Source organism: Tenebrio molitor, chromosome 3, assembly GCF_963966145.1.
Source record: "Tenebrio molitor chromosome 3, icTenMoli1.1, whole genome shotgun sequence".
NCBI lineage: Eukaryota > Metazoa > Arthropoda > Insecta > Coleoptera > Tenebrionidae > Tenebrio > Tenebrio molitor.
In genome coordinates, this window is record NC_091048.1 from 98,589 (window position 1) to 113,208 (window position 14,620).

Genomic DNA, 14,620 nt, shown 5'->3' on the forward strand with positions numbered 1-14,620 from the left:
AGTGATGAATTTGGCACCGTTGGATTCCTCTCGCCAAGCAGCTTCTTTTGAGCCAAAAATCTTCGAAAATTAAAAAAATATATTTTTTTGCGAATTTCCCAAAAAATTTTATTTGAAAAGAAGCTCTTTGACGAGAGGAATCCAACGGTGTAAAATTTATTGCCGTAGCTTGCTTAATAACGGAGCTATGGCCGTTTAAAGTTTTGAAATTTCAAACGGCCATAACTCCGTTATTAAGCGACTTAGAGCGATGAATTTGGCACCGTTGGATTCCTCTCGCTAAGCAGCTTCTTTTGAGCCAAAAATCTTCGAAAATTAAAAAAATATATTTTTTTGCGAATTTCCCAAAAAATTTTATTTGAAAAGAAGCTCTTTGACGAGAGGAATCCAACGGTGTAAAATTTATTGCCGTAGCTTGCTTAATTACGCAGCTATGGCCGTTTAAAGTTTTGAAATTTCAACCGGTCATAACTCCGTTATTAAGCGACTTAGAGCGATGAATTTGGCACCGTTGGATTCCTCTCGCTAAGCAGCTTCTTTTTTTGCAAATTTCCCAAAAAATTTTATTTGAAAAGAAGCTCTTTGACGAGAGGAATCCAACGGTGTAAAATTTATTGCCGTAGCTTGCTTAATAACGGAGCTATGGCCGTTTAAAGTTTTGAAATTTCAAACGGCCATAACTCCGTTATTAAGCGACTTAGAGTGATGAATTTGGCACCGTTGGATTCCTCTCGCCAAGCAGCTTCTTTTGAGCCAAAAATCTTCGAAAATTAAAAAAATATATTTTTTTGCGAATTTCCCAAAAAATTTTATTTGAAAAGAAGCTCTTTGACGAGAGGAATCCAACGGTGTAAAATTTATTGCCGTAGCTTGCTTAATAACGGAGCTATGGCCGTTTAAAGTTTTGAAATTTCAAACGGCCATAACTCCGTTATTAAGCGACTTAGAGCGATGAATTTGGCACCGTTGGATTCCTCTCGTCAAGCAGCTTCTTTTGAGCCAAAAATCTTCGAAAATTAAAAAAAATATTTTTTTACGAATTTCGCAAAAATTTTTATTTGAAAAGAAGCTCTTTGACGAGAGGAATCCAACGGTGTAAAATTTATTGCCGTAGCTTGCTTAATAACGGAGCTATGGCCGTTTAAAGTTTTGAAATTTCAAACGGCCATAACTCCGTTATTAAGCGACTTAGAGTGATGAATTTGGCACCGTTGGATTCCTCTCGCCAAGCAGCTTCTTTTGAGCCAAAAATCTTCGAAAATTAAAAAAATATATTTTTTTGCGAATTTCCCAAAAAATTTTATTTGAAAAGAAGCTCTTTGACGAGAGGAATCCAACGGTGTAAAATTTATTGCCGTAGCTTGCTTAATAACGGAGCTATGGCCGTTTAAAGTTTTGAAATTTCAAACGGCCATAACTCCGTTATTAAGCGACTTAGAGCGATGAATTTGGCACCGTTGGATTCCTCTCGCTAAGCAGCTTCTTTTGAGCCAAAAATCTTCGAAAATTAAAAAAATATATTTTTTTGCGAATTTCCCAAAAAATTTTATTTGAAAAGAAGCTCTTTGACGAGAGGAATCCAACGGTGTAAAATTTATTGCCGTAGCTTGCTTAATTACGCAGCTATGGCCGTTTAAAGTTTTGAAATTTCAAACGGTCATAACTCCGTTATTAAGCGACTTAGAGCGATGAATTTGGCACCGTTGGATTCCTCTCGCTAAGCAGCTTCTTTTTTTGCGAATTTCCCAAAAAATTTTATTTGAAAAGAAGCTCTTTGACGAGAGGAATCCAACGGTGTAAAATTTATTGCCGTAGCTTGCTTAATAACGGAGCTATGGCCGTTTAAAGTTTTGAAATTTCAAACGGCCATAACTCCGTTATTAAGCGACTTAGAGAGATGAATTTGGCACCGTTGGATTCCTCTCGTCAAGCAGCTTCTTTTGAGCCAAAAATCTTCGAAAATTAAAAAAAATATTTTTTTACGAATTTCGCAAAAATTTTTATTTGAAAAGAAGCTCTTTGACGAGAGGAATCCAACGGTGTAAAATTTATTGCCGTAGCTTGCTTAATAACGGAGCTATGGCCGTTTAAAGTTTTGAAATTTCAAACGGCCATAACTCCGTTATTAAGCGACTTAGAGTGATGAATTTGGCACCGTTGGATTCCTCTCGCCAAGCAGCTTCTTTTGAGCCAAAAATCTTCGAAAATTAAAAAAATATATTTTTTTGCGAATTTCCCAAAAAATTTTATTTGAAAAGAAGCTCTTTGACGAGAGGAATCCAACGGTGTAAAATTTATTGCCGTAGCTTGCTTAATAACGGAGCTATGGCCGTTTAAAATTTTGAAATTTCAAACGGCCATAACTCCGTTATTAAGCGACTTAGAGCGATGAATTTGGCACCGTTGGATTCCTCTCGTCAAGCAGCTTCTTTTGAGCCAAAAATCTTCGAAAATTAAAAAAAATATTTTTTTACGAATTTCGCAAAAATTTTTATTTGAAAAGAAGCTCTTTGACGAGAGGAATCCAACGGTGTAAAATTTATTGCCGTAGCTTGCTTAATAACGGAGCTATGGCCGTTTAAAGTTTTGAAATTTCAAACGGCCATAACTCCGTTATTAAGCGACTTAGAGTGATGAATTTGGCACCGTTGGATTCCTCTCGCCAAGCAGCTTCTTTTGAGCCAAAAATCTTCGAAAATTAAAAAAATATATTTTTTTGCGAATTTCCCAAAAAATTTTATTTGAAAAGAAGCTCTTTGACGAGAGGAATCCAACGGTGTAAAATTTATTGCCGTAGCTTGCTTAATAACGGAGCTATGGCCGTTTAAAGTTTTGAAATTTCAAACGGCCATAACTCCGTTATTAAGCGACTTAGAGCGATGAATTTGGCACCGTTGGATTCCTCTCGCTAAGCAGCTTCTTTTGAGCCAAAAATCTTCGAAAATTAAAAAAATATATTTTTTTGCGAATTTCCCAAAAAATTTTATTTGCAAAGAAGCTCTTTGACGAGAGGAATCCAACGGTGTAAAATTTATTGCCGTAGCTTGCTTAATTACGCAGCTATGGCCGTTTAAAGTTTTGAAATTTCAAACGGCCATAACTCCGTTATTAAGCGACTTAGAGCGATGAATTTGGCACCGTTGGATTCTTCTCGTCAAGCAGCTTCTTTTGAGCCAAAAATCTTCGAAAATTAAAAAAAATATTTTTTTGCGAATTTCGCAAAAATTTTTATTTGAAAAGAAGCTCTTTGACGAGAGGAATCCAACGGTGTAAAATTTATTGCCGTAGCTTGCTTAATAACGGAGCTATGGCCGTTTAAAGTTTTGAAATTTCAAACGGCCATAACTCCGTTATTAAGCGACTTAGAGCGATGAATTTGGCACCGTTGGATTCCTCTCGCCAAGCAGCTTCTTTTGAGCCAAAAATCTTCGAAAATTAAAAAAATATATTTTTTTGCGAATTTCCCAAAAAATTTTATTTGAAAAGAAGCTCTTTGACGAGAGGAATCCAACGGTGTAAAATTTATTGCCGTAGCTTGCTTAATAACGGAGCTATGGCCGTTTAAAGTTTTGAAATTTCAAACGGCCATAACTCCGTTATTAAGCGACTTAGAGCGATGAATTTGGCACCGTTGGATTCCTCTCGTCAAGCAGCTTCTTTTGAGCCAAAAATCTTCGAAAATTAAAAAAAATATTTTTTTACGAATTTCGCAAAAATTTTTATTTGAAAAGAAGCTCTTTGACGAGAGGAATCCAACGGTGTAAAATTTATTGCCGTAGCTTGCTTAATAACGGAGCTATGGCCGTTTAAAGTTTTGAAATTTCAAACGGCCATAACTCCGTTATTAAGCGACTTAGAGTGATGAATTTGGCACCGTTGGATTCCTCTCGCCAAGCAGCTTCTTTTGAGCCAAAAATCTTCGAAAATTAAAAAAATATATTTTTTTGCGAATTTCCCAAAAAATTTTATTTGAAAAGAAGCTCTTTGACGAGAGGAATCCAACGGTGTAAAATTTATTGCCGTAGCTTGCTTAATAACGGAGCTATGGCCGTTTAAAGTTTTGAAATTTCAAACGGCCATAACTCCGTTATTAAGCGACTTAGAGAGATGAATTTGGCACCGTTGGATTCCTCTCGTCAAGCAGCTTCTTTTGAGCCAAAAATCTTCGAAAATTAAAAAAAATATTTTTTTACGAATTTCGCAAAAATTTTTATTTGAAAAGAAGCTCTTTGACGAGAGGAATCCAACGGTGTAAAATTTATTGCCGTAGCTTGCTTAATAACGGAGCTATGGCCGTTTAAAGTTTTGAAATTTCAAACGGCCATAACTCCGTTATTAAGCGACTTAGAGTGATGAATTTGGCACCGTTGGATTCCTCTCGCCAAGCAGCTTCTTTTGAGCCAAAAATCTTCGAAAATTAAAAAAATATATTTTTTTGCGAATTTCCCAAAAAATTTTATTTGAAAAGAAGCTCTTTGACGAGAGGAATCCAACGGTGTAAAATTTATTGCCGTAGCTTGCTTAATAACGGAGCTATGGCCGTTTAAAGTTTTGAAATTTCAAACGGCCATAACTCCGTTATTAAGCGACTTAGAGCGATGAATTTGGCACCGTTGGATTCTTCTCGTCAAGCAGCTTCTTTTGAGCCAAAAATCTTCGAAAATTAAAAAAAATATTTTTTTGCGAATTTCGCAAAAATTTTTATTTGAAAAGAAGCTCTTTGACGAGAGGAATCCAACGGTGTAAAATTTATTGCCGTAGCTTGCTTAATAACGGAGCTATGGCCGTTTAAAGTTTTGAAATTTCAAACGGCCATAACTCCGTTATTAAGCGACTTAGAGCGATGAATTTGGCACCGTTGGATTCCTCTCGCCAAGCAGCTTCTTTTGAGCCAAAAATCTTCGAAAATTAAAAAAATATATTTTTTTGCGAATTTCCCAAAAAATTTTATTTGAAAAGAAGCTCTTTGACGAGAGGAATCCAACGGTGTAAAATTTATTGCCGTAGCTTGCTTAATAACGGAGCTATGGCCGTTTAAAGTTTTGAAATTTCAAACGGCCATAACTCCGTTATTAAGCGACTTAGAGCGATGAATTTGGCACCGTTGGATTCCTCTCGTCAAGCAGCTTCTTTTGAGCCAAAAATCTTCGAAAATTAAAAAAAATATTTTTTTACGAATTTCGCAAAAATTTTTATTTGAAAAGAAGCTCTTTGACGAGAGGAATCCAACGGTGTAAAATTTATTGCCGTAGCTTGCTTAATAACGGAGCTATGGCCGTTTAAAGTTTTGAAATTTCAAACGGCCATAACTCCGTTATTAAGCGACTTAGAGTGATGAATTTGGCACCGTTGGATTCCTCTCGCCAAGCAGCTTCTTTTGAGCCAAAAATCTTCGAAAATTAAAAAAATATATTTTTTTGCGAATTTCCCAAAAAATTTTATTTGAAAAGAAGCTCTTTGACGAGAGGAATCCAACGGTGTAAAATTTATTGCCGTAGCTTGCTTAATAACGGAGCTATGGCCGTTTAAAGTTTTGAAATTTCAAACGGCCATAACTCCGTTATTAAGCGACTTAGAGAGATGAATTTGGCACCGTTGGATTCCTCTCGTCAAGCAGCTTCTTTTGAGCCAAAAATCTTCGAAAATTAAAAAAAATATTTTTTTACGAATTTCGCAAAAATTTTTATTTGAAAAGAAGCTCTTTGACGAGAGGAATCCAACGGTGTAAAATTTATTGCCGTAGCTTGCTTAATAACGGAGCTATGGCCGTTTAAAGTTTTGAAATTTCAAACGGCCATAACTCCGTTATTAAGCGACTTAGAGTGATGAATTTGGCACCGTTGGATTCCTCTCGCCAAGCAGCTTCTTTTGAGCCAAAAATCTTCGAAAATTAAAAAAATATATTTTTTTGCGAATTTCCCAAAAAATTTTATTTGAAAAGAAGCTCTTTGACGAGAGGAATCCAACGGTGTAAAATTTATTGCCGTAGCTTGCTTAATAACGGAGCTATGGCCGTTTAAAGTTTTGAAATTTCAAACGGCCATAACTCCGTTATTAAGCGACTTAGAGCGATGAATTTGGCACCGTTGGATTCCTCTCGTCAAGCAGCTTCTTTTGAGCCAAAAATCTTCGAAAATTAAAAAAAATATTTTTTTACGAATTTCGCAAAAATTTTTATTTGAAAAGAAGCTCTTTGACGAGAGGAATCCAACGGTGTAAAATTTATTGCCGTAGCTTGCTTAATAACGGAGCTATGGCCGTTTAAAGTTTTGAAATTTCAAACGGCCATAACTCCGTTATTAAGCGACTTAGAGTGATGAATTTGGCACCGTTGGATTCCTCTCGCCAAGCAGCTTCTTTTGAGCCAAAAATCTTCGAAAATTAAAAAAATATATTTTTTTGCGAATTTCCCAAAAAATTTTATTTGAAAAGAAGCTCTTTGACGAGAGGAATCCAACGGTGTAAAATTTATTGCCGTAGCTTGCTTAATAACGGAGCTATGGCCGTTTAAAGTTTTGAAATTTCAAACGGCCATAACTCCGTTATTAAGCGACTTAGAGCGATGAATTTGGCACCGTTGGATTCCTCTCGCTAAGCAGCTTCTTTTGAGCCAAAAACCTTCGAAAATTAAAAAAATATATTTTTTTGCGAATTTCCCAAAAAATTTTATTTGAAAAGAAGCTCTTTGACGAGAGGAATCCAACGGTGTAAAATTTATTGCCGTAGCTTGCTTAATTACGCAGCTATGGCCGTTTAAAGTTTTGAAATTTCAAACGGTCATAACTCCGTTATTAAGCGACTTAGAGCGATGAATTTGGCACCGTTGGATTCCTCTCGCTAAGCAGCTTCTTTTTTTGCGAATTTCCCAAAAAATTTTATTTGAAAAGAAGCTCTTTGACGAGAGGAATCCAACGGTGTAAAATTTATTGCCGTAGCTTGCTTAATAACGGAGCTATGGCCGTTTAAAGTTTTGAAATTTCAAACGGCCATAACTCCGTTATTAAGCGACTTAGAGAGATGAATTTGGCACCGTTGGATTCCTCTCGTCAAGCAGCTTCTTTTGAGCCAAAAATCTTCGAAAATTAAAAAAAATATTTTTTTACGAATTTCGCAAAAATTTTTATTTGAAAAGAAGCTCTTTGACGAGAGGAATCCAACGGTGTAAAATTTATTGCCGTAGCTTGCTTAATAACGGAGCTATGGCCGTTTAAAGTTTTGAAATTTCAAACGGCCATAACTCCGTTATTAAGCGACTTAGAGTGATGAATTTGGCACCGTTGGATTCCTCTCGCCAAGCAGCTTCTTTTGAGCCAAAAATCTTCGAAAATTAAAAAAATATATTTTTTTGCGAATTTCCCAAAAAATTTTATTTGAAAAGAAGCTCTTTGACGAGAGGAATCCAACGGTGTAAAATTTATTGCCGTAGCTTGCTTAATTACGCAGCTATGGCCGTTTAAAGTTTTGAAATTTCAAACGGTCATAACTCCGTTATTAAGCGACTTAGAGCGATGAATTTGGCACCGTTGGATTCCTCTCGCTAAGCAGCTTCTTTTTTTGCGAATTTCCCAAAAAATTTTATTTGAAAAGAAGCTCTTTGACGAGAGGAATCCAACGGTGTAAAATTTATTGCCGTAGCTTGCTTAATAACGGAGCTATGGCCGTTTAAAGTTTTGAAATTTCAAACGGCCATAACTCCGTTATTAAGCGACTTAGAGAGATGAATTTGGCACCGTTGGATTCCTCTCGTCAAGCAGCTTCTTTTGAGCCAAAAATCTTCGAAAATTAAAAAAAATATTTTTTTACGAATTTCGCAAAAATTTTTATTTGAAAAGAAGCTCTTTGACGAGAGGAATCCAACGGTGTAAAATTTATTGCCGTAGCTTGCTTAATAACGGAGCTATGGCCGTTTAAAGTTTTGAAATTTCAAACGGCCATAACTCCGTTATTAAGCGACTTAGAGTGATGAATTTGGCACCGTTGGATTCCTCTCGCCAAGCAGCTTCTTTTGAGCCAAAAATCTTCGAAAATTAAAAAAATATATTTTTTTGCGAATTTCCCAAAAAATTTTATTTGAAAAGAAGCTCTTTGACGAGAGGAATCCAACGGTGTAAAATTTATTGCCGTAGCTTGCTTAATAACGGAGCTATGGCCGTTTAAAGTTTTGAAATTTCAAACGGCCATAACTCCGTTATTAAGCGACTTAGAGCGATGAATTTGGCACCGTTGGATTCCTCTCGCTAAGCAGCTTCTTTTGAGCCAAAAACCTTCGAAAATTAAAAAAATATATTTTTTTGCGAATTTCCCAAAAAATTTTATTTGAAAAGAAGCTCTTTGACGAGAGGAATCCAACGGTGTAAAATTTATTGCCGTAGCTTGCTTAATTACGCAGCTATGGCCGTTTAAAGTTTTGAAATTTCAAACGGTCATAACTCCGTTATTAAGCGACTTAGAGCGATGAATTTGGCACCGTTGGATTCCTCTCGCTAAGCAGCTTCTTTTTTTGCGAATTTCCCAAAAAATTTTATTTGAAAAGAAGCTCTTTGACGAGAGGAATCCAACGGTGTAAAATTTATTGCCGTAGCTTGCTTAATAACGGAGCTATGGCCGTTTAAAGTTTTGAAATTTCAAACGGCCATAACTCCGTTATTAAGCGACTTAGAGAGATGAATTTGGCACCGTTGGATTCCTCTCGTCAAGCAGCTTCTTTTGAGCCAAAAATCTTCGAAAATTAAAAAAAATATTTTTTTACGAATTTCGCAAAAATTTTTATTTGAAAAGAAGCTCTTTGACGAGAGGAATCCAACGGTGTAAAATTTATTGCCGTAGCTTGCTTAATAACGGAGCTATGGCCGTTTAAAGTTTTGAAATTTCAAACGGCCATAACTCCGTTATTAAGCGACTTAGAGTGATGAATTTGGCACCGTTGGATTCCTCTCGCCAAGCAGCTTCTTTTGAGCCAAAAATCTTCGAAAATTAAAAAAATATATTTTTTTGCGAATTTCCCAAAAAATTTTATTTGAAAAGAAGCTCTTTGACGAGAGGAATCCAACGGTGTAAAATTTATTGCCGTAGCTTGCTTAATTACGCAGCTATGGCCGTTTAAAGTTTTGAAATTTCAAACGGTCATAACTCCGTTATTAAGCGACTTAGAGCGATGAATTTGGCACCGTTGGATTCCTCTCGCTAAGCAGCTTCTTTTTTTGCGAATTTCCCAAAAAATTTTATTTGAAAAGAAGCTCTTTGACGAGAGGAATCCAACGGTGTAAAATTTATTGCCGTAGCTTGCTTAATAACGGAGCTATGGCCGTTTAAAGTTTTGAAATTTCAAACGGCCATAACTCCGTTATTAAGCGACTTAGAGAGATGAATTTGGCACCGTTGGATTCCTCTCGTCAAGCAGCTTCTTTTGAGCCAAAAATCTTCGAAAATTAAAAAAAATATTTTTTTACGAATTTCGCAAAAATTTTTATTTGAAAAGAAGCTCTTTGACGAGAGGAATCCAACGGTGTAAAATTTATTGCCGTAGCTTGCTTAATAACGGAGCTATGGCCGTTTAAAGTTTTGAAATTTCAAACGGCCATAACTCCGTTATTAAGCGACTTAGAGTGATGAATTTGGCACCGTTGGATTCCTCTCGCCAAGCAGCTTCTTTTGAGCCAAAAATCTTCGAAAATTAAAAAAATATATTTTTTTGCGAATTTCCCAAAAAATTTTATTTGAAAAGAAGCTCTTTGACGAGAGGAATCCAACGGTGTAAAATTTATTGCCGTAGCTTGCTTAATAACGGAGCTATGGCCGTTTAAAGTTTTGAAATTTCAAACGGCCATAACTCCGTTATTAAGCGACTTAGAGCGATGAATTTGGCACCGTTGGATTCCTCTCGCTAAGCAGCTTCTTTTGAGCCAAAAACCTTCGAAAATTAAAAAAATATATTTTTTTGCGAATTTCCCAAAAAATTTTTATTTGAAAAGAAGCTCTTTGACGAGAGGAATCCAACGGTGTAAAATTTATTGCCGTAGCTTGCTTAATAACGGAGCTATGGCCGTTTAAAGTTTTGAAATTTCAAACGGCCATAACTCCGTTATTAAGCGACTTAGAGCGATGAATTTGGCACCGTTGGATTCCTCTCGTCAAGCAGCTTCTTTTGAGCCAAAAATCTTCGAAAATTAAAAAAAATATTTTTTTACGAATTTCGCAAAAATTTTTATTTGAAAAGAAGCTCTTTGACGAGAGGAATCCAACGGTGTAAAATTTATTGCCGTAGCTTGCTTAATAACGGAGCTATGGCCGTTTAAAGTTTTGAAATTTCAAACGGCCATAACTCCGTTATTAAGCGACTTAGAGTGATGAATTTGGCACCGTTGGATTCCTCTCGCCAAGCAGCTTCTTTTGAGCCAAAAATCTTCGAAAATTAAAAAAATATATTTTTTTGCGAATTTCCCAAAAAATTTTATTTGAAAAGAAGCTCTTTGACGAGAGGAATCCAACGGTGTAAAATTTATTGCCGTAGCTTGCTTAATAACGGAGCTATGGCCGTTTAAAGTTTTGAAATTTCAAACGGCCATAACTCCGTTATTAAGCGACTTAGAGCGATGAATTTGGCACCGTTGGATTCCTCTCGCTAAGCAGCTTCTTTTGAGCCAAAAACCTTCGAAAATTAAAAAAATATATTTTTTTGCGAATTTCCCAAAAAATTTTATTTGAAAAGAAGCTCTTTGACGAGAGGAATCCAACGGTGTAAAATTTATTGCCGTAGCTTGCTTAATAACGGAGCTATGGCCGTTTAAAGTTTTGAAATTTCAAACGGCCATAACTCCGTTATTAAGCGACTTAGAGCGATGAATTTGGCACCGTTGGATTCCTCTCGCCAAGCAGCTTCTTTTGAGCCAAAAATCTTCGAAAATTAAAAAAATATATTTTTTTGCGAATTTCCCAAAAAATTTTATTTGAAAAGAAGCTCTTTGACGAGAGGAATCCAACGGTGTAAAATTTATTGCCGTAGCTTGCTTAATTACGCAGCTATGGCCGTTTAAAGTTTTGAAATTTCAAACGGTCATAACTCCGTTATTAAGCGACTTAGAGCGATGAATTTGGCACCGTTGGATTCCTCTCGCTAAGCAGCTTCTTTTTTTGCGAATTTCCCAAAAAATTTTATTTGAAAAGAAGCTCTTTGACGAGAGGAATCCAACGGTGTAAAATTTATTGCCGTAGCTTGCTTAATAACGGAGCTATGGCCGTTTAAAGTTTTGAAATTTCAAACGGCCATAACTCCGTTATTAAGCGACTTAGAGAGATGAATTTGGCACCGTTGGATTCCTCTCGTCAAGCAGCTTCTTTTGAGCCAAAAATCTTCGAAAATTAAAAAAAATATTTTTTTACGAATTTCGCAAAAATTTTTATTTGAAAAGAAGCTCTTTGACGAGAGGAATCCAACGGTGTAAAATTTATTGCCGTAGCTTGCTTAATAACGGAGCTATGGCCGTTTAAAGTTTTGAAATTTCAAACGGCCATAACTCCGTTATTAAGCGACTTAGAGTGATGAATTTGGCACCGTTGGATTCCTCTCGCCAAGCAGCTTCTTTTGAGCCAAAAATCTTCGAAAATTAAAAAAATATATTTTTTTGCGAATTTCCCAAAAAATTTTATTTGAAAAGAAGCTCTTTGACGAGAGGAATCCAACGGTGTAAAATTTATTGCCGTAGCTTGCTTAATAACGGAGCTATGGCCGTTTAAAGTTTTGAAATTTCAAACGGCCATAACTCCGTTATTAAGCGACTTAGAGCGATGAATTTGGCACCGTTGGATTCCTCTCGCTAAGCAGCTTCTTTTGAGCCAAAAACCTTCGAAAATTAAAAAAATATATTTTTTTGCGAATTTCCCAAAAAATTTTTATTTGAAAAGAAGCTCTTTGACGAGAGGAATCCAACGGTGTAAAATTTATTGCCGTAGCTTGCTTAATAACGGAGCTATGGCCGTTTAAAGTTTTGAAATTTCAAACGGCCATAACTCCGTTATTAAGCGACTTAGAGCGATGAATTTGGCACCGTTGGATTCCTCTCGTCAAGCAGCTTCTTTTGAGCCAAAAATCTTCGAAAATTAAAAAAAATATTTTTTTACGAATTTCGCAAAAATTTTTATTTGAAAAGAAGCTCTTTGACGAGAGGAATCCAACGGTGTAAAATTTATTGCCGTAGCTTGCTTAATAACGGAGCTATGGCCGTTTAAAGTTTTGAAATTTCAAACGGCCATAACTCCGTTATTAAGCGACTTAGAGTGATGAATTTGGCACCGTTGGATTCCTCTCGCCAAGCAGCTTCTTTTGAGCCAAAAATCTTCGAAAATTAAAAAAATATATTTTTTTGCGAATTTCCCAAAAAATTTTATTTGAAAAGAAGCTCTTTGACGAGAGGAATCCAACGGTGTAAAATTTATTGCCGTAGCTTGCTTAATAACGGAGCTATGGCCGTTTAAAGTTTTGAAATTTCAAACGGCCATAACTCCGTTATTAAGCGACTTAGAGCGATGAATTTGGCACCGTTGGATTCCTCTCGCTAAGCAGCTTCTTTTGAGCCAAAAACCTTCGAAAATTAAAAAAATATATTTTTTTGCGAATTTCCCAAAAAATTTTATTTGAAAAGAAGCTCTTTGACGAGAGGAATCCAACGGTGTAAAATTTATTGCCGTAGCTTGCTTAATTACGCAGCTATGGCCGTTTAAAGTTTTGAAATTTCAAACGGTCATAACTCCGTTATTAAGCGACTTAGAGCGATGAATTTGGCACCGTTGGATTCCTCTCGCTAAGCAGCTTCTTTTTTTGCGAATTTCCCAAAAAATTTTATTTGAAAAGAAGCTCTTTGACGAGAGGAATCCAACGGTGTAAAATTTATTGCCGTAGCTTGCTTAATAACGGAGCTATGGCCGTTTAAAGTTTTGAAATTTCAAACGGCCATAACTCCGTTATTAAGCGACTTAGAGAGATGAATTTGGCACCGTTGGATTCCTCTCGTCAAGCAGCTTCTTTTGAGCCAAAAATCTTCGAAAATTAAAAAAAATATTTTTTTACGAATTTCGCAAAAATTTTTATTTGAAAAGAAGCTCTTTGACGAGAGGAATCCAACGGTGTAAAATTTATTGCCGTAGCTTGCTTAATAACGGAGCTATGGCCGTTTAAAGTTTTGAAATTTCAAACGGCCATAACTCCGTTATTAAGCGACTTAGAGTGATGAATTTGGCACCGTTGGATTCCTCTCGCCAAGCAGCTTCTTTTGAGCCAAAAATCTTCGAAAATTAAAAAAATATATTTTTTTGCGAATTTCCCAAAAAATTTTATTTGAAAAGAAGCTCTTTGACGAGAGGAATCCAACGGTGTAAAATTTATTGCCGTAGCTTGCTTAATAACGGAGCTATGGCCGTTTAAAGTTTTGAAATTTCAAACGGCCATAACTCCGTTATTAAGCGACTTAGAGCGATGAATTTGGCACCGTTGGATTCCTCTCGTCAAGCAGCTTCTTTTGAGCCAAAAATCTTCGAAAATTAAAAAAAATATTTTTTTACGAATTTCGCAAAAATTTTTATTTGAAAAGAAGCTCTTTGACGAGAGGAATCCAACGGTGTAAAATTTATTGCCGTAGCTTGCTTAATAACGGAGCTATGGCCGTTTAAAGTTTTGAAATTTCAAACGGCCATAACTCCGTTATTAAGCGACTTAGAGTGATGAATTTGGCACCGTTGGATTCCTCTCGCCAAGCAGCTTCTTTTGAGCCAAAAATCTTCGAAAATTAAAAAAATATATTTTTTTGCGAATTTCCCAAAAAATTTTATTTGAAAAGAAGCTCTTTGACGAGAGGAATCCAACGGTGTAAAATTTATTGCCGTAGCTTGCTTAATAACGGAGCTATGGCCGTTTAAAGTTTTGAAATTTCAAACGGCCATAACTCCGTTATTAAGCGACTTAGAGCGATGAATTTGGCACCGTTGGATTCCTCTCGCTAAGCAGCTTCTTTTGAGCCAAAAATCTTCGAAAATTAAAAAAATATATTTTTTTGCGAATTTCCCAAAAAATTTTATTTGAAAAGAAGCTCTTTGACGAGAGGAATCCAACGGTGTAAAATTTATTGCCGTAGCTTGCTTAATTACGCAGCTATGGCCGTTTAAAGTTTTGAAATTTCAAACGGTCATAACTCCGTTATTAAGCGACTTAGAGCGATGAATTTGGCACCGTTGGATTCCTCTCGCTAAGCAGCTTCTTTTTTTGCGAATTTCCCAAAAAATTTTATTTGAAAAGAAGCTCTTTGACGAGAGGAATCCAACGGTGTAAAATTTATTGCCGTAGCTTGCTTAATAACGGAGCTATGGCCGTTTAAAGTTTTGAAATTTCAAACGGCCATAACTCCGTTATTAAGCGACTTAGAGAGATGAATTTGGCACCGTTGGATTCCTCTCGTCAAGCAGCTTCTTTTGAGCCAAAAATCTTCGAAAATTAAAAAAAATATTTTTTTACGAATTTCGCAAAAATTTTTATTTGAAAAGAAGCTCTTTGACGAGAGGAATCCAACGGTGTAAAATTTATTGCCGTAGCTTGCTTAATAACGGAGCTATGGCCGTTTAAAGTTTTGAAATT